At 42.4% G+C, this 23,478-nt stretch overlaps 1 protein-coding gene across 7 annotated transcripts in view; it reads left to right on the top strand.

Annotated features, from left to right (window-relative positions):
• The first annotated feature begins 10,273 nt into the window (after nucleotides 1–10,273).
• Nucleotides 10,274–23,478, top strand: part of CALD1 (caldesmon 1) — a 197,468-nt gene continuing 184,263 nt past the window's right edge. For 2 of the 7 annotated variants that reach the window (XM_061363964.1, XM_061363967.1), the window contains exon 1: nucleotides 10,281–10,545. The gene's annotated coding sequence lies outside the window, so the exon portion shown is untranslated. Of the gene's footprint in view, nucleotides 10,546–23,478 lie in introns of all 7 variants that reach the window. The other 5 variants (XM_061363968.1, XM_061363960.1, XM_061363965.1 and 2 more) reach the window with 5 other exon arrangements.

Raw genomic sequence — 23,478 nt, 5'->3', positions numbered from 1 at the left:
GTTGGGGGTTACACTAAACTTCAGAAGTTCACAGCTTGTCACAGAAGGTGAACATGGGTCATTCTGGAAAAGGACAAAGAGAAATCGAAGCCACTCAGGCGATCAGATATTTTAATAAGTATTTGATGAATCAATCATAAAATTCATGGTCATGGGAGAAACAGAAGATCACAAATTAACTTTTTTCAGGTTATGTGTGACTCCTGCCTAGAGAATTAAACCTAGCGCTTTCAGTTTTACCTTCTGAGCAGACAGCAGGCCAAAGTAGATTTGATAGAATATGCTCAAAACAGGAAGCAACAATCTAAATCAACCTCGATTTTACCATAAACTGTGGCTAGACTACTTGCAGGGCAAAGCACAGGGATTTTATCTCTTGGAAGCACAGGTCATTTTGAAGTGCGAAGGAACTGGAGACTGGAACTGTGAGAAAAATATGAGCTGTTAATCCTCTTTTCTGTATACTTCTGTAGTTACCTCATCATGTATACCAGTGATTTAGCTTATATAGACAAATAGCATAGCTGCCTGCAGTTCAGAACCCCAGCTGCCTCCTGACAGTTTTCCCTTGAGAAATTCTGTCATGCTCCTTCATCAATACAAACGATGAAGATACACTGGGAATATTGCAGGATAGGAAATGTAGAATGAAATGTAATTTCAAAATACGTAGCATGCAGGCTTCTGAACTGGCCCTGTTCTAAAATTTATATGGAATTTTTTATTTAAACGAAGCTGCTGCAGGAAATTGCCTGTCAGGAGATGTTGCCCAGAGCTCTTCAGAGGAAGCTGGGTGTGTCTAAATTTGGAGAGGAGCAAATGTCATGCTCAATATTTAGCGAAAAAGCCACTATCCCTCTCTGTCCATACGGGAGCAGGCAGGGAAAGACATTCTGCTATGTCCCCTGTTGCACTAAATGCCGCATCCTTCTGAGAAACAGCCTGCTGGAGTTCATACTTTCCCAGGATTGCTAGCATGGAGTCTTGCCTGTGCACAAACAGTCTGATACTTGGAAATTCCACCAGAACAAGCATCTCCCACAATCGATTACTGTGGTGCAAACAGAAGGACCACCTCATGAAAGCTGGAATCCTGACTGAAGTTACTAGGCAATGTTGCAACGGGAATAGTCATTATTTCAGTGCCTCTCTCAGCTTTGGGATGAGATGGCTTGGGAGCATGTGCTGCTGAATGACTGATAGGGACTTTGTGTGCTCCTATATCCAGTTCTCAAATTTGGTCCACAGTATTACATAAGCTGTATAGCTAATGTTTCTTCATTTTCTCCTCCTAATTTTATTTTGAGGCAGTTATTGCAGTTCCCCTTTCATCCACTGGATAAACCCAAGGGCAGACAGAGGTTTTGGCTTAGTAAAATGCCTGGAACTGCTGTCAAGGCTCTATCTGCTGTGCCTGCTCCTCTTTCCTTTAGATTCCTTGTCGGTGGCAATGACAGAAATTTGTCTTTTCCAAGAAGGTGGCAAAGGCTGGTTCTGTCTGGGGGGACTGCATGGCTGTAAGACTGAGGGAGGGATATACTCTGACTGATGCATAGCCCCTTTCACAGAACCACCATGTTACTTTGACACAGGCACAGTTAGCTCTAGCTGGCTTCTAGCTGTGTCTCTGCCATTGCATTACACAAGGTGACAGGGTGTGATGCAGGGCACTAGTGATCTCATTTTAAACAACTTTTTTCCCTAGTGCTTGCACTTGCTCAGCATGTGGCACAAAGTGTAACTGGTTAATTCATTCTGAGCTGGGACAGCTCAGCTCTGTCTTCTGCACTTAATGGCAATAGGAGTGTGAAAGTAGAGGTTGGGTGCTCATTTATTGTTCATCATCTCTCTCCTCTTAGTACCATGTGTAATGGGGTCTAACAAGTCTTCCAGTCTTTTGCTATGCACCCTGCTGCCTCTTGTTTCTATGTTCCCTACAGTGTTGTAGCTTCTTTCTGTCTAACATAGTCCTTCCTCACCCTCTTTCAGCTCTCCAGCTTGCCCTGCTCTCCTGCTGTGAGTGAAGCTATGTGCTGGTAACCTCGTGCGAGATGCGTGGCACAGCTGGTCTTTCAGTGGGAGGTCTACCCTCTTGAATTAGGGAGGTCATCATGGTAGAGAACTTCTGCGTTCCTTTCTTGGTTATGCCAGACACTGTCTGCATGATGTTATGCAAGGATAACATCATGCAGGATGCATGATGTTATATGCAATGGATATAATGTTATATGCAACGGATATAAGGAAGAAGTTTGGGTATAAGGAAGAAGCTCTTTACTGTAAGGGTGTTGAGACACTGGAACAGGTTGCCCAGGGAAGTTGTGAATTCTCCATCCCTGGAAGTGTTCAAGACAAGGCTGGACAGAGCCTTGGGTGACATGGTTTATTGGGAGGTGTCCTTGCCAATGGCAGGGCAATTTAAACTAGATGATGTTAAGGTCCTTTCCAACCCTAACTATTCTATGATTCCATGATTCTAAGTCACTGAGAGCCAGGACTATGTTGGACTAAAGTCTTAAATGGTGGGAGACTTATTAACTGTGCAAACATGAGTTGGATGTCTGAATATACCTTTGTCGATCTACACTGGTCTCTTCAGTACCTTGCTTTCCATCTTCAAAAAGGAAGCTTGCTTTCTATCCTTCTGGTTTTTACCTTTTTGGAGCTGAAGTCCATTACTATACAGAAACAGAATTTGAGTCCTCTCTATAGGCATGGAGTGTGGCCTGAACTAGTTATAGCTTCTTCAGATCTGTAGGAGATAATAAGGATATATATAACAATAAGATATATCATGAACAGGCTGGAAAGTTGTGACTCTATTGATGCTATTCCATGCATGTGCTGCATGGATAAAAGGGGGACAGTAGCAGATTCATTGCTTGAAGCAAACACCAGCAGAATTAGGTATTCCTACCAGCAGCCTACCAAGTAGCTCTACTTGGTTTTGTTGAGTAAGCAGAGCCTTCAGTTGCCTGAGGTGACTTTCTCTCTCTGTGGCTTGCCATCCCTAGGGACATGACCATGGAAAAGCAGCTGCGAGTGTTGAATTCTGTTGTAGTAGCCAGAGCTGCACAGGAGACCTAAATGGGGATCAGAAAGATTATTTGCAAACATGGGCATGTGTGGGACTTAGATGGACTTTATCTGCTAAAGTTGTGTTTTTCATTTGAGCCAGAGTTAATGACCGAGACCTAACCTTTGCTTGTTGCCTGAGCCAAACTGCTGAAGCTGAATAGTTTGTTAGCATCGGAGCACAAAGGGACCTGGTTCTCACATTGCTGTAACAATAGGCTACATCAGAGAATATTGATTTGATTAGGCTGACATTTGGTTTACCCCAGTCTAAGTGAGAGGAGAATCAAGGCCAAGGAATATGTCTCACCCTCAAAATTCCTGTACCAGCAGCTGTACAATTTGTAACTCCTCTGCAAAAGTAGGTGATGGCACCATGTTTTCTGCCTGGAAAACAACACTCAAAGACAAATTCACAAAGAAGGGGCATGTACAGTGCAATTGTTTTGAGCAAATACGCTGACTTTTCTCAAACCAAGGCAAATTGAGAATGTGTGCAAATTTTCTGGGCACCACTAATTTCATTTGTACTTAATTTTTCATGGCTGGCGATGGAAAACAGGGGTGTTTGGAAAAAGATAAACATCTGTTGTTCATATTTTGTACTCTGCAAGAGAAGTGGATATGCTCTTCAGGAAGAGCATGCCCATTTCTGTCCCTGAGGGCAGAGTTCCCTTACCATATGCTAGCCTGCAGAAAAAGTGTGTAAAAGTCCTGTTTTCCAAAGCAATCCCCTCTACTAATGGGTAAAAGTGCTGTGAAGTCTCTGTTCTTTGGGGGGCACTGTGTACATGTAGCTAGGCTTAGCCCTGTAGTGGAAAAGTGTAGGTATTCTGTTTTCTTTGGCACCAGAATGGACCGCTATGTTGTTTGTTTTGCTTTTAGTAAGGTAAAGTCACTGTGCCCCTGATTAATTCTTTCTTATTGTGGGTAAAATGTCTCTTTCCAGCAGGCTTTAGGATACTTTTTCTGTTTTGATTCTTTAGTATATAAATGTGCTTTGCATATATTTAGGTGGCTAAACCAAGAGAAATAAAATATCACACTTATCAGAAATGGGCATATATGCCACACCAAAATGAATGGCAATTGTACATAATTATATGCCTACTTTTTAATTTCTTTAATCCAGTGCAAGGAAATGCTGCTTTTGGTAGCATTGGATTGATTCCTACTGTCAGGGTGCTAAAGACACTCTTCTCCATAGTTGGGGGGGGGGGGTGTGTGTGTCTTTTCTTTCCCAGTACCTTTATGCAATTTGGAACTGGTATCGTCTTCTGCCCTTCATTCCTTGCTTCTTTATCACAGGGTGGACTGGTGAATGGCACTCTTTATGATTCCCACACCTTAAGCATTTTTGCATACAGAAGACTCATAATGCTTTTCAGGGAAGAAAGAGAACACAACTGTTGCCACTCGTGGGGGATTTATGGCACTTTGGGTGGGAGGCCTAGTGCCTTGGGGTTCCCATTTGTCAGTGCAGCTCTTCTGCATATGCTAAACATCCACAATGCAAATGGAGGGCTCTGTCTCTTCCACTGGATATACACAAGTCTGAGAGAGACTGAGGCTGGCATCTGTGTTAAGAATGACGTGCATCTCTCTTGGTATCTACATTCTAGTGCTTGTTACTGTGTGTAATTGGCACCAGCTTTTCTCTCATTTCCAGCTGACTGACACTGTACTGCACGCAGCCCTGTGTTTGAAGAAGTGCTTGTATTCCTCTGCTCTGTGTTCTGGTAGCTTTTACACCCTCTCTGAGCACACTGGAGGCTTTGAAGTCCTATGGATTGAACTGTTCCAGGCCAAAAGATATTGCCTGAAGCAGCATGTGTAAAATTTTCCTAAAAAGCTACCTCTGCTTCTGTAATGTAGAAAAGCTTGTCTGTACCCAGGAGGTAATCATAAGGGTGATCAAATCTGCTCACGGTGTGTGGGCTTCTCCCTCACACCCTTCGAAGCAATCCCCTAGACAGAACTGCCAGCTGGGTGGCTTGCTCACAAGTGTAAGCTGACTCACCTCCATGTCAGACATTCACAGCTGTGAGCACCACCACCTGGGCTGTATCCTCTGTATATAAGATTAGGCTGACTTCAGATGAGCTGTGGAAACAGCACAGCCATAGCATCATTTAGAAATCATCTGCTGGGGCAGAGAGAGCCCAAGCTGTGGTCTCTTTATGAGGGGGTATGAGACAATGTGCAGAGGCAAACCATGCTTTCCACTCTGGCCTGGAGCAAGAGAGGGAGGTGTGAGCTAGCCCAGGGTGCACACACATTTCCTGCCTGCTGCTCCACTGTACCAAGGGAGGAAAAAGCAAAGTCTGCTGAAGGGAGTGCTTCTACGTATCATCTAAGTTGGTTTCCCTTCTCCTCTACTGCTCCTAGTGCTGAATTTCCTCTGGGTATGCTGCTCATCCAACCCAGTTCCTTGGGCAGTTGTGTCCTTTGGTGACCAATGGATGTATAGTCTCCTTTTCTTCTTGCCCATGTAATCAACACAAGTTCCACATACACTGGTATATGCAACAGGGCTTCCTGAAAGGTATTGCTAGCCTGGGCATCTTGTATGATCTCACAACAGCTCCCCTCATCTTTGGTGTGCAACTTAAAGATCACTTACATTCTGGAGGGCTGAAAGTGAAGAATGATGCAGTTGTGCCTGGTATTTTAGGGGTGCTTGGAGATATTCAACACAACTGAATGTTTCAATATACAGTGAGGAGCAGGATGTTTAATGTTGCCAGGGAAGGAAGTCCTATCTCCTCAAAATGTAGTCTTTCAATACCTCCTTTAGCTCCCTAAAGGATTTACAGGGTTAGACCAAGGGTCTGCCCCTGCCACATGCAACCGTGCAAACCTCCAGGGATATATTTTGTTGTTGGAAGTGTTAAAACTCACTTCCCTGTCTTTCTCAGAGACTAAGAGTGGCAGGCTTTTACTTACAATTAACAGTTCCACTGCATAGCTGTGAAGGGAACCTAAATATGACAGATGAAAGCACTGCCAGTTAGGTTAGAGGGCATTTGGTAGAGTGAGAACAGTGCTCAGCTGTAGCTGTGGTTGCCAGACTCAACGGATGCTGTTTGTTGCTGCTGACAGTATTATCTATTGTGTCTGCGCCCCAAACTAGCACTCCAGCGTGTCACACCTTTGTTGCTGGTACCAGGACTGGAAATAAAGACCACTTTCTTGTCAGAAAGGCTGAGCGACACATCTTCATTACCCTGGTGCAGGAGGAAGCCTGCCTTTTTGTGTCCGTCTGTGTGCTAGGGAATAGGGTTGGTTGCTCCTAGCATAGACCATGCTACTGCTATTCTCCTAAGCAGAGCTTTGGTCTCCCAACCTAAACATGAAGCATCTGTGCTAGTTGCATCACAGAAGCTCCTTTCTAAAGACTTCTGTCTTTATGGTGGGAGCACTAGGGTAGTTTTGACCCACTGTTAGCTGTGGGAGACAGCAAAAAAATATTAGATGTTAGGTGTGTGAGGCAAATTGGGTACAGATGGAAAGAATGGCCTTCCCCATGATGTATTTGATGCTCTGTATTTATCTTGCTGTTCTGTGGGAAAATAGGTGTGAGGAACATATTTGCTCTTAATTGCTGAAATGGCAGCTGAAGACATTGCAGGGACAGGGGTGGAAGACTTAGTGCTACCCAGTAATGGCCACAGGCACCATGTCAAATGAAGAGAAGAAAAATAATTTTGGGAAGCTCAGTCATAAAAAGTGACTTCATTTTGAAAAGCAAAATATCATCTCTCCACAAATATCCCAAAGACTTTTTCCAGGTGGGGAGCACAACTCTACCATTGCAACTGCTTTAAGAAGAAGGCAATTGTAGGACTAGAATGGCAATAATCCAAGCAGTGCCTTTGGCCACTGCTCCCTGCTGAGTCTTGAAGACTTTGTAGTGCCACAATATGAGCTCCTCAAGAGTGGCTGTAAGCAGCAACGAGACCTGCCGCCCAGGGGATGATTTACAGTGTACTTTCTAGGCCACAGACTTACCTCAGCTTTAGATTGTAAATTTTGCAGGAAAAATCGATAAACCCATGAGAGCCACAGTCTGAACAGAGATTTCCAGGTACTTCTAACATGATTCTTCTGAGGGAGGAACTGCGGGCTTAGGTCTCAAAGAACGCACTAACAGCCCAGCACATACAAGCGCTTTGGCTCTTATCGCAAGCAGTCCCACCCTTGCCCTGAGTTACGGAGCTCAAGGGCTTAGCAATGAGCACTTGCAGGGCCCTTGCTTACCATGATAAGGTATAGATATTGAAATTGTGCTTGGTTTGGGGGTTTAATTTCTGCATGTACTATTCTTTCTATATCTTATATTTGCAATCATAAACCAGGATTTGGGTTATTCAGCTCCCCAGAAGGTTTTTAGCCCTGCACCATGACACAAAGAGCCTGATTGTTAAAGGGGATAGGAAGGCGTGGCTAGGGTGGCAGCCCTGCTGCTGAGGGGCAGTTCCATGGTAGTTCCCCAAATTCTTGCAATTGTGGATTTAGGCATTTTATCATTACATGTTTACAGGTGGCTTCTAGTCTTAGGATGCAAAGGGGCACCCAGTAGAATTTAACTCTGAGTCCTTCATAGCTCAGGTTTTCAGTAACATCTTCAGGAAAACTATGGTATCCATGCCAGTTCATTGGCTTTGAAATTTCAAGTCATGGAATCCAGAAGTTTAAGTGAAATTCAGCTCAAGCTTTACATTTCATAATACCATTTCCCCAAAGCAAAATTGGTCTTTTTGCAGAATTTTAATAGCAAAATGACTTGGAACACAGAGCTTGGCATGCTTTACATGGGAGCATTGAACTCAGAGTAAGTCTCTTCCAAAAAATAAAGTTGCTTTCAGGTAGTGTAATACCTTCTAGGTTCCTGTTGCAGTGGACACTGAGATTAGCAGGGGTTGGTGGCAATGATGGAACAAGAGGCTGCATCAAAAGGAGCATGACAAGCAGGTCAAAGGAGGTGATCCTGTCTCTCTACTCTATTCTTGTGAGACCCCCACTTGGAGTATTGTGTGCAGTTCTGGTATCCTCAACATAAAAAGGACATGGAACTGTTGGAACAAGTCCAGAAGAGGGCCACGAGGATGATCAGGGGGCTGGAGCACCTCCTGTATGAAGACAGGCTGAGAAAGTTGGGGCTGTTCAGCCTGGAGAAGGGAAGGCTGCATGGAGACCTCACAGCAGCCTTCCAGTATCTGAAGGGGGCCTATAGGGATGCTGGAGTGGAGCTCTTCATCGTGGACTGTAGTGATAAGACAAAGGGGAATGGGTTTAAACTTAAACAGGGGAAGTTCAGGTTAGATATAAGGAAGACATTCTTTACTGTGAGGGTGATGAGGCACTGGAATGAATTGCCCAAAGAAGCTTTAAATGCTCCATCCCTGGCAGTTTTCAAGGCCAGGTTGGACAGATCCTTGGGTGACATAGCCTAGTGTGAGGCATCCCTGCCCATGGCAGGAGCATTAGAACTAGATGATCTTAAGGTCCTTTCCAACCCTAACTATTTTATGATTCAGTTTTCTGACCATCAGCATCCCTTAATCTTGTTTACACCTCAGCCTGAATTCTTCAGTGGTTTATGTTCTGAAAATCTAAAGGATTGTAAGATCCAGTGGAGAATTGTAATTTCATCATAAATAATGTGAGTACCTCTATTTGGTCATTAATACATAGGATAATTTCTATAGTTAATAGAATGATCTGAGAGCAAGGATTTTTTCTTCCTTTTTTAGTAAATCACGCAAAGCAAGTTTACATATATGCTGTATGTATTACTTTTAATATTTAAAAGCATCACAGCCACATCATGGGAGATGTCTGGCATTAGAAGTTGTTTCCAAAGGGTTGTTAAAATTAAAAAAGTGCCTTCTAAAAACAAGCACCATTTTTTACTGAATTTAATAAAACTGTGAAATTTAAAGTGACACTAGAATCATTATAGCTGCTTGCTGTAAATTGGCATAGATTTGGTGTTCTGAATATTTTTTTTGTGCTGTAAAGATTAGTTTACTGTCTGTGGACTGAATCCTTCTTGCATTATACATGTGACTATGTCTGTGGGGCCCAGTGGCCAGAAAAAAAAAGACCCAGAAAGGCATTAAAATAGTTTAGCCCCTTCAGCTGCGAAGTCATGTTACACATATTTTCCTCCTAACCAGTTTTGTACATATTATTGTCAAATATGAATCTGCAGAATGTCTCCTGGTCTGGAATTCTGTTCCCTTAGAGCAGTCAGCAGTTCTCCTGCAGCCTTGTTTTAGTGGCTGGTACATGCGCACGTCAGGAGCTGTGTACTGCACTGTTTTCCTAGGCAATAATTTTCACATTTATTTTCACACTTTAACTAGTTTCTGTAGCTTTTTTGTTTCCAACATCAGTCTGCATCTATTCTTTCATTTTCTTTTAAGCTGCCTGCATAATTAGGGATGTTAGTGTGCAATCGGTAAAGCAAAACAAATATAAAAACTAATGCAAACTTACTTTAGTTATGGTATTCAAAGGCAGTGAAAAGTGTTGGTCACAATATGTAGATGTAGGGCTATCCTCACAGTTTTAATGTCTAGATAAACATCTGTGTACTCATAAACTAAACCTCTGTATCCAATTAGTCCAACTTGCTAAATATCATCATCAAAGTTTTGAATCCCTTTAAAAGTAATTTTTCAGAACATGGATATTCTATATGTAACTTCTGTTGCACTATTTGAAATGGAAACAGGCTGTGAAGCCTGCCAACTCATCTTTCATGTGCCTTTCCCACTGGTGTCTCTCTCTGCAGAATCAAGCTTGCACTGCAGAGCATTTCTGCTCCCTTTTACATGTGGTCCTTGTTAAAAAAAAAAAAAAAATCAACAAAGTTTAGCTGTGGTGAAATTATTTGCTTTTAAAAAAACTGGTGCAAAAAGTAAATATGTTTACTGTGTCCCTTTCCATTCAGTGTATTTCCTTTTTTAAGCTCCATTTGTGTCCAACAAGACAACCTCTTTCTCCAAGATTAACATTTCTTATGATTGTTCCTGACAGAGGATTTACTTTCAGAGGCCCTGCTAAGGATAACCAAAAAAGGGCATGTAGCAAGACAGTTTTGGCAGCTTGCACGAATTTTCGGAGCTTTTTAGGTCTTGGTTTTCTGATGAGTGGCTTCCTGAGCATGCCTAGGGAATGACAGGCATCTCTGCAGGCAGGCTGAACCCACCTTGGCTTGTGCACAGTCATTGGCTGCCTATTAGAATAAATTGAGGACAATGCATACCGCTGCCTGCCAATTGTAAACATAAGGGATATGTATTCACTTAGCATTGACTTTTGGGAGGGGCCAAGGAAAAGCTGTAGTTTTATTGAATAGGGCTGTGTGTGAGGCTGCTGGTGTGCTTTTCTTGCTGTGCTCCTGCCCAAGCAGCCAGTTATTCATTTCCTTCCTACTAGTTGAAAACTTTTCAGCCAGAGGTAAGGACTTAAGATATGTATTTGTTTGGGAGCGAGCTGGTCTGACTGCATTTGCGTTAACGGCTAGAGTTTAAGCAGCATGCGAAATCTAACCAGTTGTGGGAACAGTGCGAAAGTGTCGGGTACTATTTTTACTCTCCTCTTCTCTCTGTGCCCCCCCTTTCCAGATGTTTGAGGTGAACTAAGGGAGATATCTATGCTGGGTGGGTAGAGGGGGTGCGTGCTTGCCCACCCAAATGGACCGTAATGACAAGGTGCTGAGAGCAAAGGCTTTGGGTGCAGGGCAGGATGTGTGCTGGTCCCACTCCTGCAGCAGGCTTGTTAGTAGAGCAGTAATCTGTGTGTTGTGTTCCCCCCACACACCTTTTTTTTCCTTTCTTTCTTTTTTTTTTTTTTTTAAAGGAATTGCAATGAAAAAGCTCTTAATGTAGTAATGGCTGATGAAATGTTTTTCATTTTGCAACTTAATACCTGGACTTTCAGAGCAGCCTGACTGTAAAGGCAGTCTTCCTGCTGTAACTGATACAGATACAGTAAAGCTCTGGTTAATGTAACTGATCAGATCCTTGCTGAGCAGATGTCTGTCATGGCAGCCTTTCATAGGAGTACTGTTGACAATAGATGGCATCCGTTTTTGTTTTCAGCCCTCAACATGCGTAGCAGTGTACTGCCAGAATGTTTCTTGTGAAGTTGTCTTTTCTGTTAAAAGGGAGAGAAAAATGCGCTTGGGTAGGACTGGAGCTCTTAAGAGTCTGCATCTGTGTCAGTCAGAGTGCTGCCGGGGAGAGCCAGCAAGCAGGCTCTGCTTCCCAGCTCCTTTGACATGCTCGGACAGTTTGTAAGCATTGTGCAAGGCTGGCTGTTGATAGCATGATATTCTGCATAGCAGGGAATTTCTCAGCGAAAGAGCTGAGAAAAAATGAAGGGAGGGATGAAGTTAGCAGCAGACGGATACTTGGGAGCAGCAGACATTGACCAAACTCTGGCCAGACCTGCAGCGACAGAATTGATTTTTCTCATACATATTGTTTGGAAAAATGGGCAAGATAACTTTGAACAATTACTTTTAGGCGAGTATATATAATTTGTTTTCAGAGGAGTATTTCTTTTCAGAGTATGCAGTTTCAATGGTATTTTGCTTTGCTGGGAAGGTTTCTCTTGCTAAGAGGCATACAAGAGAATAATTTGTGAAAATAACACATTCCCTCCTTGGCAGCAGCTCAAAGAAAATAAGGAGGCAGAGTGTTTCTTTTGTGAGAACTGTGTATTTATTATAATTTGTCTATTTTAGATACCATGCTGTGAGTGACTGTGCTTGTATGATTTGTCATCAACCCTGGGACCCTACCTCCCTTCTGTCTCTGTCTCATTAAATGTAGCAGTAGGTTCTCTGTGAGCATATGCATCTACAGACAAGTTTCATGCCTTTTTCTCCTGCCACTGAGAGACAGGATGGCATCCTAAAACTACATATACCATGCACCAAAACAAATGAAATGGGCTGTTTTAACATAAATTACAAATGGAGCGATGGTTCAAGGAAGCAGTCCATTTTCTTAATTAAATTGACTGTAAGGTAAAGGCTGAAGGCTGAACTTTTCTCCAGTTATTTGAAAAAAGGGAGACTTTTTTGATAAGCAAGCTTGTTCATCAGTAAAACATGCACATGTTAATATCTAAGTAACAATGGGAGGGGAGACACTCTGGATAAGATGCCTGTGAACAGGAGACTAAATTGAAATAATTTGCATTTCCTGAAAACTCCCCTTTGTTGCAGCATTCAATGACAAGAGGATCGATTCCACAGTCTTCATTCACAGATTAGTGTTGGTGTAATCAATACAGTCATTAATGGATGCAGGCTCTGATGCAAGGGGAGTCCTGTGTAGTCTCAATACTCTCTGAGAGTGAGTGATGTAAGCATGTAAGCACTAAATAAGGGATTTTCCACAATTGCTACTTTATGCACTCACAACATTATTCGGACATGGAGTGGCCTGAGAAAGGGGTAACTTCCCTTGTGTTTTTATTTCCAGCCCAACACTGATAGATGATGCAATAATGGCATTGAAATCTATGTGATCTGAAAGGAAAGAGGGGTTGTAAGTTCCTCTGGCTAGCATTAGAGGGAAAATTAAAGTGCATTAAGATGGGAAGGTTTCTTACTCCAGGTATCATTCATTGGACTACACATGGCATGGATGCACGCTGGTCAGCATCTGTCTGGACCCATACAGGGTTAGGATGCAGTGCCACTTATTGCACTGGAAAAGGCAAGGCTTTCCTGCTGGTTTGCTGGGGGGTAGCTTCTGTCATATGAAGAGAAAAATGCCAGGGAGGATCTATCAAGGGCCTGGCTGGAAGTCCTTTTTACACCCTTCCCTGCCTACAGTTGGAGTGGCCTTGCCTATGGGGGTGATCTTTTTTATAGCAGAAAATGACAGCCTGTAGGATTCCTTTCCTGCAGGACAAATAGTAGTTGTCTACCTGAGACCTGTGCTGTTGGCTGCATGAGTTTTAATTTGTATTACAGTTCAGTGGAATTGTTAACTCCTGTCTGCCAAGTGTACAACTTGGTACATTTCCCTGATGCGTATGGGAAAGGGGGACAGGAAACCATATACACCTAAGAAACAGAGGGTCAAGAGCAAAATTAGCTGTTCATCTGCTGTGCTTCTCTAGACTTGGTATCAGAGAAAGCACCAAAAAAGGTAACTAACAGGGCAGAATGAAAAGCACAATCCCGTGAACCTTTCATTGCCTTTGAGAGGAGCTTTATGAGGAGTTAGCAGGATCAGGCTCCAGGTGTACAAAGCCTGAGGCACTGTGACTGCAGAGAGTGGGAGCCTATCTTCAAAGCAAGTTTTCATTCTTTAAAAATTGTCTCTTCTTAGTAACTCCCCCTGGCAGCTTGTAACAAGAAAGCTGCTTCCTTCTTATTAGAGCTCTCACCTTCAGAAGCGTGCATGTGCAGGGGCTGGTTTGCTGGGTTTGTTTGTAGCTCCTGGGTGGTTTAAAGCCCCACAACCTGGTGAGAATGGATTTTGGGGGCAACTGTTCTGGAAGCAAGTCACCTCCCTGTGTGTTGGCACTTACTCTTCAGGTGGTGGTGCTTGCTGGGGAGCTGTAGCTGTTGAATGTGTCCAAATGGTTTGTTGAGGATTTGGCTAAGGCTGAAATTTGACTCGGAGGCATTGAAGATCAGATTAGATCTGACCTTTCTGCATGAAACACTGAGGTCATAGGACAGTTGAACTATGGAACAATTTCTTTTTGCCTTTCCTGATGCTTTTGTACAGCTCAGCTAGCCCAGTGGGGAAGGGCGCTCAGTACATTGTAATTTGGGATCCCTCCCACCCCTGGGGAGCTTGCTGCTACTTTTCTTGAAACAGATTTGATTAACCATGAAGGTTAGGGCACGTAACACCGTTACTTAGCTGCTAGCTCTGCTATGTTAGCTGTATGGTTTACATCCTGCATAGTGAAGTGCTTCTTTTCATGTGTGTTTTTCTCTGGAACTGTGCTTGTAAGTGGTGTGGGGCTGGCAGCCTGGCTGCCAAGCAGATACCAGCATTAGCAGTGTGATCTCTACTGTGTCCCTCTTCCCAAGCACCAGCTAGCAACCTCTGTGAGGAATGCAGCCTTCTGGACTTTCTCACTTGTAAACCTCTTGGTTACTGCTTTGTCTCACAGAGCTGCTGTGCATCTAGGTGTGGCAGTGGCCAGGCGTGCTGGGCTTCCCAGTGGAGAGGCGGGTGGCTCCAAGCTGGGGCACCCACCTCCTGCACCTATGGCCAGGAACCACCACCACTAACTGATGCCTCTTTCTCCCTCCCTGCCCCATGTGTCTGCCCTTTGAAGAGGGAAAACACTGTCTATGAAGCACAGGGGCTCCTCCTGATTGGAAGAGCCTACCTATAGCAGTGCCCATGCAACTCTGGGTTGAAGCCAGTTGGGTTGAAGTGCTTGTTGGGGACGGTCCTGTTGGCTTGCAGTGGGGGCAGGAGCAAATAACTGAGGAAGGGGAGAAGAGAGAAAGGAAAAACGCAGCCATATCTTAAGCCACTGGGGTAATTTCTCCTTTGAAATTTTTCCTGTGGTCATAAATACCTGGTGAGTCACTTAATGGTTGTGTGTCTGTTTCTGTATCTCCAAGGGTAATCTGTACCTTTTTGTATTTAGCCCATATGGCTGCTGGGGATTAATTCATTAGTGTTTGTAAAGAATTTGTAATGCCAAATGCCAAGTTTAAGCACTGGTTAAAACCTTATTTTTGATAGATTTCCCAGCAAAAAATGTAACTTCTGGGGTTTTTTTTGTATGATTGGGGTTTTTATTTGGTTTTTTGTGTGTTTGGTTTTATGTTTTGTTTTGTTTCTTTTCCCACACAAATATGTATTATACTATGAAGTAATTTCTTTAGATTGTGGGTATAAAACCACTGAAGCCCAGCAGATGAGGTGGAAGATGGGCCAGCAGTGACACTGCGCTGACGTACCTGAAGGGATCTTCTTGGGTGCTTGCAGCTTTAACTGTGCTTGGTGCAGCTGAGACAGAGCTTTCCTGTGAAGTTGTCATGTGTGTACAAAAACATGGGATGACAGCGTTTGCTTACAGGTTTGCACAGTGGCATAACCTGGGTAGAGAAGCTGCTGAACCTTATCTGCTTATCCAGTTTCACACTGATGAGAGCACTTGAAATTGTAACTCCTGGGGTCAGGCCAGGCTGCAGTGGGGGAAAACATTAGGGAAAGATTTCAGGCAATGGAAACAACATTACATGTTTCCACACCCTCTTGTGTACAGAATACAAATAAAGAGCATTCCCCTTGAGACTTGCTGTCCAGGGTGTGAAGCAAAGTGGAACCCACCCGTTTGCACATTTTCTGGTTTATGTCCTTAAATGGCAAAAAAAAAAAAAAAAAAAAAAAAAAAATAATTGGGATTTTGCTCATAGAAAGTTTATAAATAGATTTCTGGAGATAAAATTTTGCTGTAAATGCTCTGGGTTTTGATCTATTCAGAAAAGTAACTGTAGGCCAACCGATTTGAGAGTATTGCTAAACACAGGAAGAATATTCCATTGCACGTAGATGTGCCTGTACGTGTGCGTGTGTGCACGCACATCCCTCTCCACCTGCATTGACTTTCTCAGTCTTTTAGGATGAAGAGATCTAAAGGACATGGAAATTGCTGTGTGCGCTTTTAACAGTTAAATAACTTGGAGCTAGGGAGACCCAGCATTTGTGATTCATCAGATCGCTAAGGGAACCTGAACCAATGACAGCTCTGTAAACAAAGCTCCTGAAATTTGTTGGCAGCTTGTTTTATGTCCTTCTCCCAGGCAGCTGGCACCAGCTAGGGAGAAGCTGTGCAAGAAGTGAGCACAGGAGGAGCAGTTCCTGTGCTCCTTCAGAAGCCAAGGTTTGGTCCTGCAGACTCATGCCAGTTGGATTCCAGTCATCTTCAAAGGGAGCTCTGCCCAAGTGAAAGCAGTCTGTGATCAGGCCCTTGTTTGTTTCTTATTTGCAAGGCTTTGATGTTCCCGTTGTCTTTCTGACTGCCACAGGGCATGTTACTACCCTTTTCCCACTTCATTCTTCTCTTTGTCAGTGAGCTCTCTAATGGTGAAATGGTCCTCCTCCCTTCCCAGTTTTTTTTTTGAGCCATAGTGTTCAGTCCGGTAAAATCTCTCTCTCATTCCAGAAAGAAATGCAGAACCTTATTTTAACTCCTCCATGTTTTAGAGGACCTAGCAGTGCTTGTGTGATAGCCCAGATCATCACTTTCTAATACAAATTGTTTTACCGAGGACAGTTTCTGCTCAGTCTTCTGGGGTCAGCTGCAGATGGACCAAAGGCTCTAAGGACTTTCAGTCTGCATCTTCCTAATGACCTAGTGATAACCTGCTTTCCCTTAACAATTTCAAAAGCCATTGAGCCAGGGCAGAATTTGGCTTTGATCTTGCCTAGGTTTGGAAAAAAATTCCTAGACCTTGGCTGCAATGGTTGGAAATGGGAGTGGGCTGGGTTAGCTCTGAGATCAGAAGAGTTTGGTCAGCTCTTGCTTACCTGCATAGCTTTAACCCATTGGTGCTGCTCTAGTCAGCATCCTTCATAGGAGGCTATGGAGTGCTGCACCCTGGGTCCTCAGAGAGCAGAGGGTTTGCTGCTTTGCATGGCTTCAGGAGCAGCTTAGCCCCACGCACAGGGCCACACCCCTGCTATGAAAATGAGGGGTTTCATTCAGATGTCTGATAAGCCATAGGTGTTGCTTTGCCACTTCAAACAAAACTTGAATTATGAAGACTGAAGTGCAGCATTTTAATTGTTATAAATACGAATAAGAGTGTTTAGGCAATCCAGATGATACTGAGCCAAGCATTTCTGTGGCTAATGTATGTTACACTGACAAAAGCAGGCCAGCTGAGAATTTCCCTACTGCTATGCCAGTAACTTAAAACATCAATTGTCTGTCTTCTGTTGCATTGGTGAAAATGGGGGAGAAGTTTTAACTTGGGCATCAGCTGACCTGACTCTGATCCTGCTTTACAACATAACTGATGTAAACCATACTGTTTTATACTTATGTAAATATATATATATATAGTCTGATCTCAGTTACCTTAGTGCAAATCTGTTTGATTTCTTTGAGTTACTCGGAATTCACAGTGGACTGCTTGCTATCAGAAACTAACTCTTTTTGTTTGGCTTGCTGCACATCCCTAAAGGACAAGGCAGCAGGAAATTGGGTCAAAATCCTAGTAATAAGCACTCACTGGGAAGCGGTATTTCATACAAGAGAGGGCACTGCAAACCCAGAAAGCCAGTAAAATTCCACTGCTCGTTTGCTCCCTGGTGATTAAAAGGCCTGCCATATATGGGAAAGGTCTGTGCTTCATTCACTCCAACCACAAACGGCTTATTCACTGGACACAGTGTACAATCAAGAAGTAATGCCTTATGACAATAAAAAGGAAAAGCAGCAACTTTTGCTTGTAGTTTGTTTGCAGTTTGCTCTATGTTATTAAAAGCTCTATAACTATTTTTTTTTTCTTGTTCCTTTATTTAGATCCCTGTAAACTGCAGTCAGTTTGGTTCGCCGCTTAACTCTCCCCCATAAAACCAGGCACACCAGCTTATTTCCTCTCTTTCCCCCTGTACAACCCAAACAAGAAAAAGACATTTCCTCTACCAGTATATATAGATGTAGCTCCTCTGTCTTCAATGCATCTGTTGTGGATTTATATGACTAAAGGCTGGGATTAGCAGACGAAATCCTATTCTCAATAGGCATAAAGCACTAACTTTAGCAAAAGCAATGATTAAATGCCAGGGCTTCAGAGACAGCGATGGGACCACAGAAGTGAAGCACATAGGAAATGGGTGTATGTATGAATAGGTATGACTTTTGGGGAAAGAAAGGAGCAACGTGCTTTGGATGGGGGTTTAGGAAGCTGTCCCCAGTGCTCCACATACCCTTCATGGGCTTTCCTTCCACCACATCAGTTACTGCAGTGAAACCCTACACAGATGACATTAAGATGCTAAGTCACTGGAGCACAGTTGTGTTTACATTCTTGCTTTTCAGTTTATTTTGTTTAGGGATCAGTACTCTCTCTGCCATCAAAATCCTGTGGGTAAATCAGTTTGGTTGCATTTTATTACATAGGAAGAGTGGAGCTACATAAAGTTCTTTGCTGGAGATTTTTTTAGAGTTTGTGTTACATTGAGTAAGAAATATGATTGTGTAATATTTGCAGATTTAGAGATTATGCCTTGGATCTTACCCCTATGTGAAATCTGATGAAAACCCACATCTCTGTGGCCTGAAGGGCTGATTGATCAGTCTGATCTCACAGACGCATGCCTCATTGTGCAATATCCAGTTACTCTCATTTTGAAGCCACTTAAGCTGACATGGTTAAAATGGATGTTGTAGTAAGCCAGAAGATAGGTTGACTGGATTTGAAGCCAGTCTTCCACTCCTCCAGAATGCTGTCGTGCCTCCTGGGAAGGACCACAGCTCTGTGACAGAGGTTATATTTCAGCTTCTATTTCCATATACAACTGGGCACATCTACATTTTTCAATAAGTGAAACTGGTAATATGAATTTTTGCCCATGTCAGGAAGGCAGAGTTTCTTGGGGTGACCTGTCATAGGGTGATAACAGATTTAACTGGCAGTTTAGGTTAGCTATTGACTGGCAGCCTGCAAGTGATTTGGCTTCTCAGTAAATTTCTTTTTGACACATGGCACTGCTTCTGGTTCTAGTGTTAAGGAAAACCGACCATTCTGTTTGGTACCCCTTTATGCCTGCTGCCTTTTTTCAGCAGGTGTTTATTTATTTATTTATTTATTTATTTATTATTTTGTTAAAGGTGAAACTGGCTCCCTCATCTGCATCTGAAAGGTCAAGAGGGAGGATGTAAATTAGGACTGCTTTGGGATGTTGATGATTTTCATCTCTTGATGGCAGTAATTCTCAGATGTCATTTGACCATTATCATGATGTCATGCCAAGAAATGCCCACTGAGAAACCCTAACATGGCCAAAAGAAGCACAGCACTGTCAAGTTGTGACAGCTGGGTAATGAAGTAGGAACTCATGAGATTACTTCTGGTTTCCAGCTCTTGGAAGGATCAGGGGTAGCCAATTTGGAGACCAAAATAACTAGATATCTGATCTTCATGTTTCTTCATTCAGGACTTGGATTGCATTATATCAGCTTCTTAAACAGCATCTGGATCATCTGGGAAAAGTCCTTGAATAATAAGCACATTGAATACAATAAGTATGATTTCTTGGTTGAAAAAAAAATTAATTTCTTCCATTTTTACCATCTTTGGTTTTCCAAATGGAAGATGTAAGACTGTTTTGCTTTTCCTCTTAAAAGAGGAAAGTGTAAATGATGCATGCTTTGGTTTAATTTTTCCACCACTATTGCCTCCCCTCATTTGTGGCTAAGCTCAATGTTTGTGCAGTCTCATTCTGGCTACCTGTAGAGAACCTCTGCAGAAGTTCATGTTCCACTCTGTTGCTCTTCACTGACCACAACTGGGACTTCCCTTTGTTTGTTGGGGTCCTTCAATAAAGGATGTCAGAATCACAGTTTTACAAGATAAGTTTTTTGATTTGCATTAATGTTTTTTAGAACATCACTCTTCCCTCTTGTAGTGTTCGAGAACTGCCTTAAAGCTTCAATTCATTGTCTACTAAAGGACTTCTATGGTCAGTAAAGATGTTTATTGCTTCACCTTTCAAACCAGAAAGTTAGTTTGTCATTCCTGGGCCATCTGTGCCAACAACCCAGTTGTTTTTCCAAAATAGACAGCATTTTCTTTGTTCTGTTTTCTATTCACTACCTTCTGTAAGGGATGTGAGCCCCTTTCTTGGAGTCAGTATATAGCAAAATTAATATTAACAAGAGGGGAGGGAGTAATGGTATGTGTGCCTTCTGTGTCAGAATATCTGATAAAGATCAGTTCATCTTCGTAAAAAATGAAAGGAATTTAGTATATGTGTAGGAAATATATTTTGTTATAAATGAACAGATTGAGGTGGTGACAGACTATGAATCTGACTTATGACAAAATACAGTTGTACAGTTCTGAAAGCCTGGAGACTGGTGTGATGAACTGGAAAAAACATTATAATCTGAGTACATTATTTCTGTCTCTCCTGTGACCCTTCAAGGCAATGGAAAGTCACTGATGGAAAGGCTGTTGGCATTAGCAGGCATAGGACTGGTTTCATCAATCTTGGTACAGTGCTTACAGGTCTGTAAGGCTGAATTTAAATATTTACATTCAAGGTTTTTCCCCCATTTAGAATTAAATACCAGAAGCTATAGGCATATATAACACCTTGCCTCCACCCTGAACCCCTCCAAATCCACCACTAAACCAAAAATTAAAACCTGGGAAAGACATATATAGATCTTTTTGTCCCTACCCTCTAGGTAGTGCAGGATGATTCCCTGAAGTATATTCACACATGTTTTGTCCATAAACACCTCTGTTTATTAACAAAATACAATCAGCTGTAGTTATTCAGTGAGGATTGGGATACTTTGCTGCACTTTCTAGTTTTTAGCAAGGGGAAATAGCTATCATTCTAAAATGTGTTTCTTGGCCCATGGATATTGCTCATGTGAATTTGAGCAAAAAAATCCCCTAATGAATGGAAACTTGCAGAAGAGCTAACTGCAGCTGGTTTATTATGAACCGTGGCTCTGACATGATCTCACATGAGTTTAATACAAGTGTTACCTCACTGACTTCAGTGGAGCTGCTTTTCATTTGGAAGGGAGTAAATGAGGCCGAAATCAGGCAGAGACCTAGGGACACTCTCTGGGAGAGTGTTTTAGTTTGAGGAATGTGCTTTACATACATAGAAAATATATGGTCATAGCTGCACATTGCAGTAAATGTGTTGGACCACCTGGGAGAGAAGGGACCAAATTCTGGTTTCAACGGTCGCTGTGTAAACCCAGAATGAAACATAGGGGTGATGTACCAGGGACGATCTAATTTTTCTGAGTGCTAGGCTGAGTTTTTTCTTTTTTGGATTTCTGATGTTTCCTTGAGGAGATGGTAAGGAAACACAGCAGAATAAGAGTGTTCTGCAGGGAATTTCAGGTTATTTGCTACTTAATTTCAACCATATCAAATTAAAAGAGGAGCTGTGTTGGCTATTGTGAAGCCAAATCAGACAAAACCACCACATATGCAGTTATTCTGCCTTGAAGCTATCAAAAGAAGCAGTGAAATAAGAACCGCATATCTGGAGTCAAACCTCTCTTTAAAATTGTGCAATATCACATCCTTCTTTAATCTCAGACTCCAGCCTAGCTAAATCTTGCAAAATTGTAGGAAGGTGGCTGTGCTCCATTGAAATTGTTTCTTTGGTCTCAAAAAGGGAGAAGAGCTTTAAAGCTCCTTGAAGACTAGCAGAGGTATTATTTAAAAGCAGGATGCTTGGGTGCTGACAGCACCGTCTGCAACTCTGAGATGGACTTTGCTGTGGCTCTGTGTATGAGGAAATAGAGTTGAAAATGTGACAGGTATTGATTAAGAGTGAAGAAAGACCAGGGGGAGAGGTTTTGTCATCTTGGTTTTTTGATTCTTGTGTTTTAGTGGTCTTGCTTGCTGCCTCTCCCACACAGCAGCACCTGAGGCACAGGCACATCTGGAAACAGAATCTCCAGTCTCTTCAGTGTATGCTTTGAGAATGTTGTGTTTTAGGGTTAGTTTAGCACGGCTCCCTTGATTTTTAGCACCAGATTTCCCACCAGTGTAAACACAGTTTTCAGATGCTTTTTGCTTTACTCAAGTCTTTGAAATTGTGGTGTTTACAGGTGTGTGGCGTAAAGGTTCATTCTAATGTGTTTAGCAGTGTAATGCTCTACAGTCCCAGTAATGGAGGGAAAACTTTTAAAGACTACGGAGTTATGTAGTTATAACTATAGTTTTTACTTAAGGTATTAAAGGAAAGCAGAATGATGGTAATTAAGCTTGATCTGTAAGCCAAAATTGAGGGGAGAGGGAGGCAATAAAGCACAGGTAGTGTTTTAAATGGCCTTATCTGCTTGTTTAAAAGGGAGCTGTTATGGAGTGGGGTTACAAATCTCTTCTCAGTCAGAATTACAACATTCTTACTGTTCACTGTTTGAGCCAAAGTTAATTATATTGTCTGCAGAAAAAGCGTAGCACAAGCTAGTGGTCCTGTGGTTCAAACAACTGCTAATTATTCCCAGTAGCAATGCATAAACGTGTTCTTACAGAGTTGGTCTGAGATGACCAACTCATTTCATGTAGGATGCTGTTCTGCCATCAAGCAGAAATGACTTCTGCTAGCTGCAGTATTTTGCCAGATTCACAGTGGAAAGCATGACATAGGGGTCCTATTGCTCAGAGGATTTGTGATGATATTTTTAGTCCTCTCTGGATCTTCCTCCTAATCAAATTAAATGCTGCTGAGAGAGAGAGAAACTCCAGTGGGAGAGCTCTTGTTTGAATACTAAGGTTGTGTGGAAAGTCATTGAAAGAAGCAGGGGTGGAGACCATTGTCAGAAATGAATAATTGCAGTTTTATGCTGAAAAACATTAATGGCAGAAAGGACAGAAGGCTACATGGAAATAGCTGTGTTCCTCATGCAACTTTGATGCTGCCTGCTGCACAAGGAGCATAGAGGTATCTCTGAAATACCAGAAAGAAATGCTTTGTGTACCACACGTGACTTTGCATTTATACAGGTGCAACTGGCTTCAAATGAAGGGCCATTTTTATGGGAGATGGAATGTCTCATTTATATCATTGATACAAATTACATTTTGACATTTACATGAGTGGTAGAAAACAAACATAATCCACTTGTGATGGTGGTCTTGTTGTGTGCATAAAAGACGACCTGTCCTCCTTACTCATATGCTTTTTCTCTAAGGACATAATGCCTCTATTCATAAAGTTGGTAGTGGTTCCCCGGCTCGGCTGCTTGATGAAGAGAAGCAGAATTCCACCCAGCTGAAATCACTGATTTTTGCAAATGGAAGTTGTTTATGCATTTTTTTTCTTCATTAAAAAGAAATGCAATTAGTGTTTTACAATGTCTGTATGGATAGCATCAGCTGAATCTTATTCCAGCCCGTTGCATGTTGTTTTAATGTGCCCTACAAAACACTTTATACAAAAGATATCTGAGTGGGATGCCCGATGTTAAGTGCAAATTCCTAATGCAAATATGATGTTTTGTAAAGCTGAATTAAGCTCCTTAAGTGATACCAGGAACGGTTTTGTTGGTTTGTTTAATTTTTTTGCAAAGGTTAGGGATGGAGGAAACTAAATGGAAGTCAAATAGTATTTGCAACTATAAAGGATTAGATCTTGAAGTAGACTGTTGTATTAAATCCAAAGACTGAAGTCAAATCAC

The sequence above is a fragment of the Neopsephotus bourkii genome, unplaced genomic scaffold (assembly GCF_033783945.1).
Source record: "Neopsephotus bourkii isolate Nb327-2 ecotype Australia unplaced genomic scaffold, CSIRO-AGI_Nbou_v1 NB_1183, whole genome shotgun sequence".
In the NCBI taxonomy this organism is placed as follows: domain Eukaryota; kingdom Metazoa; phylum Chordata; class Aves; order Psittaciformes; family Psittacidae; genus Neopsephotus; species Neopsephotus bourkii.
This window is presented reverse-complemented; position numbering and strand designations above follow the sequence as displayed.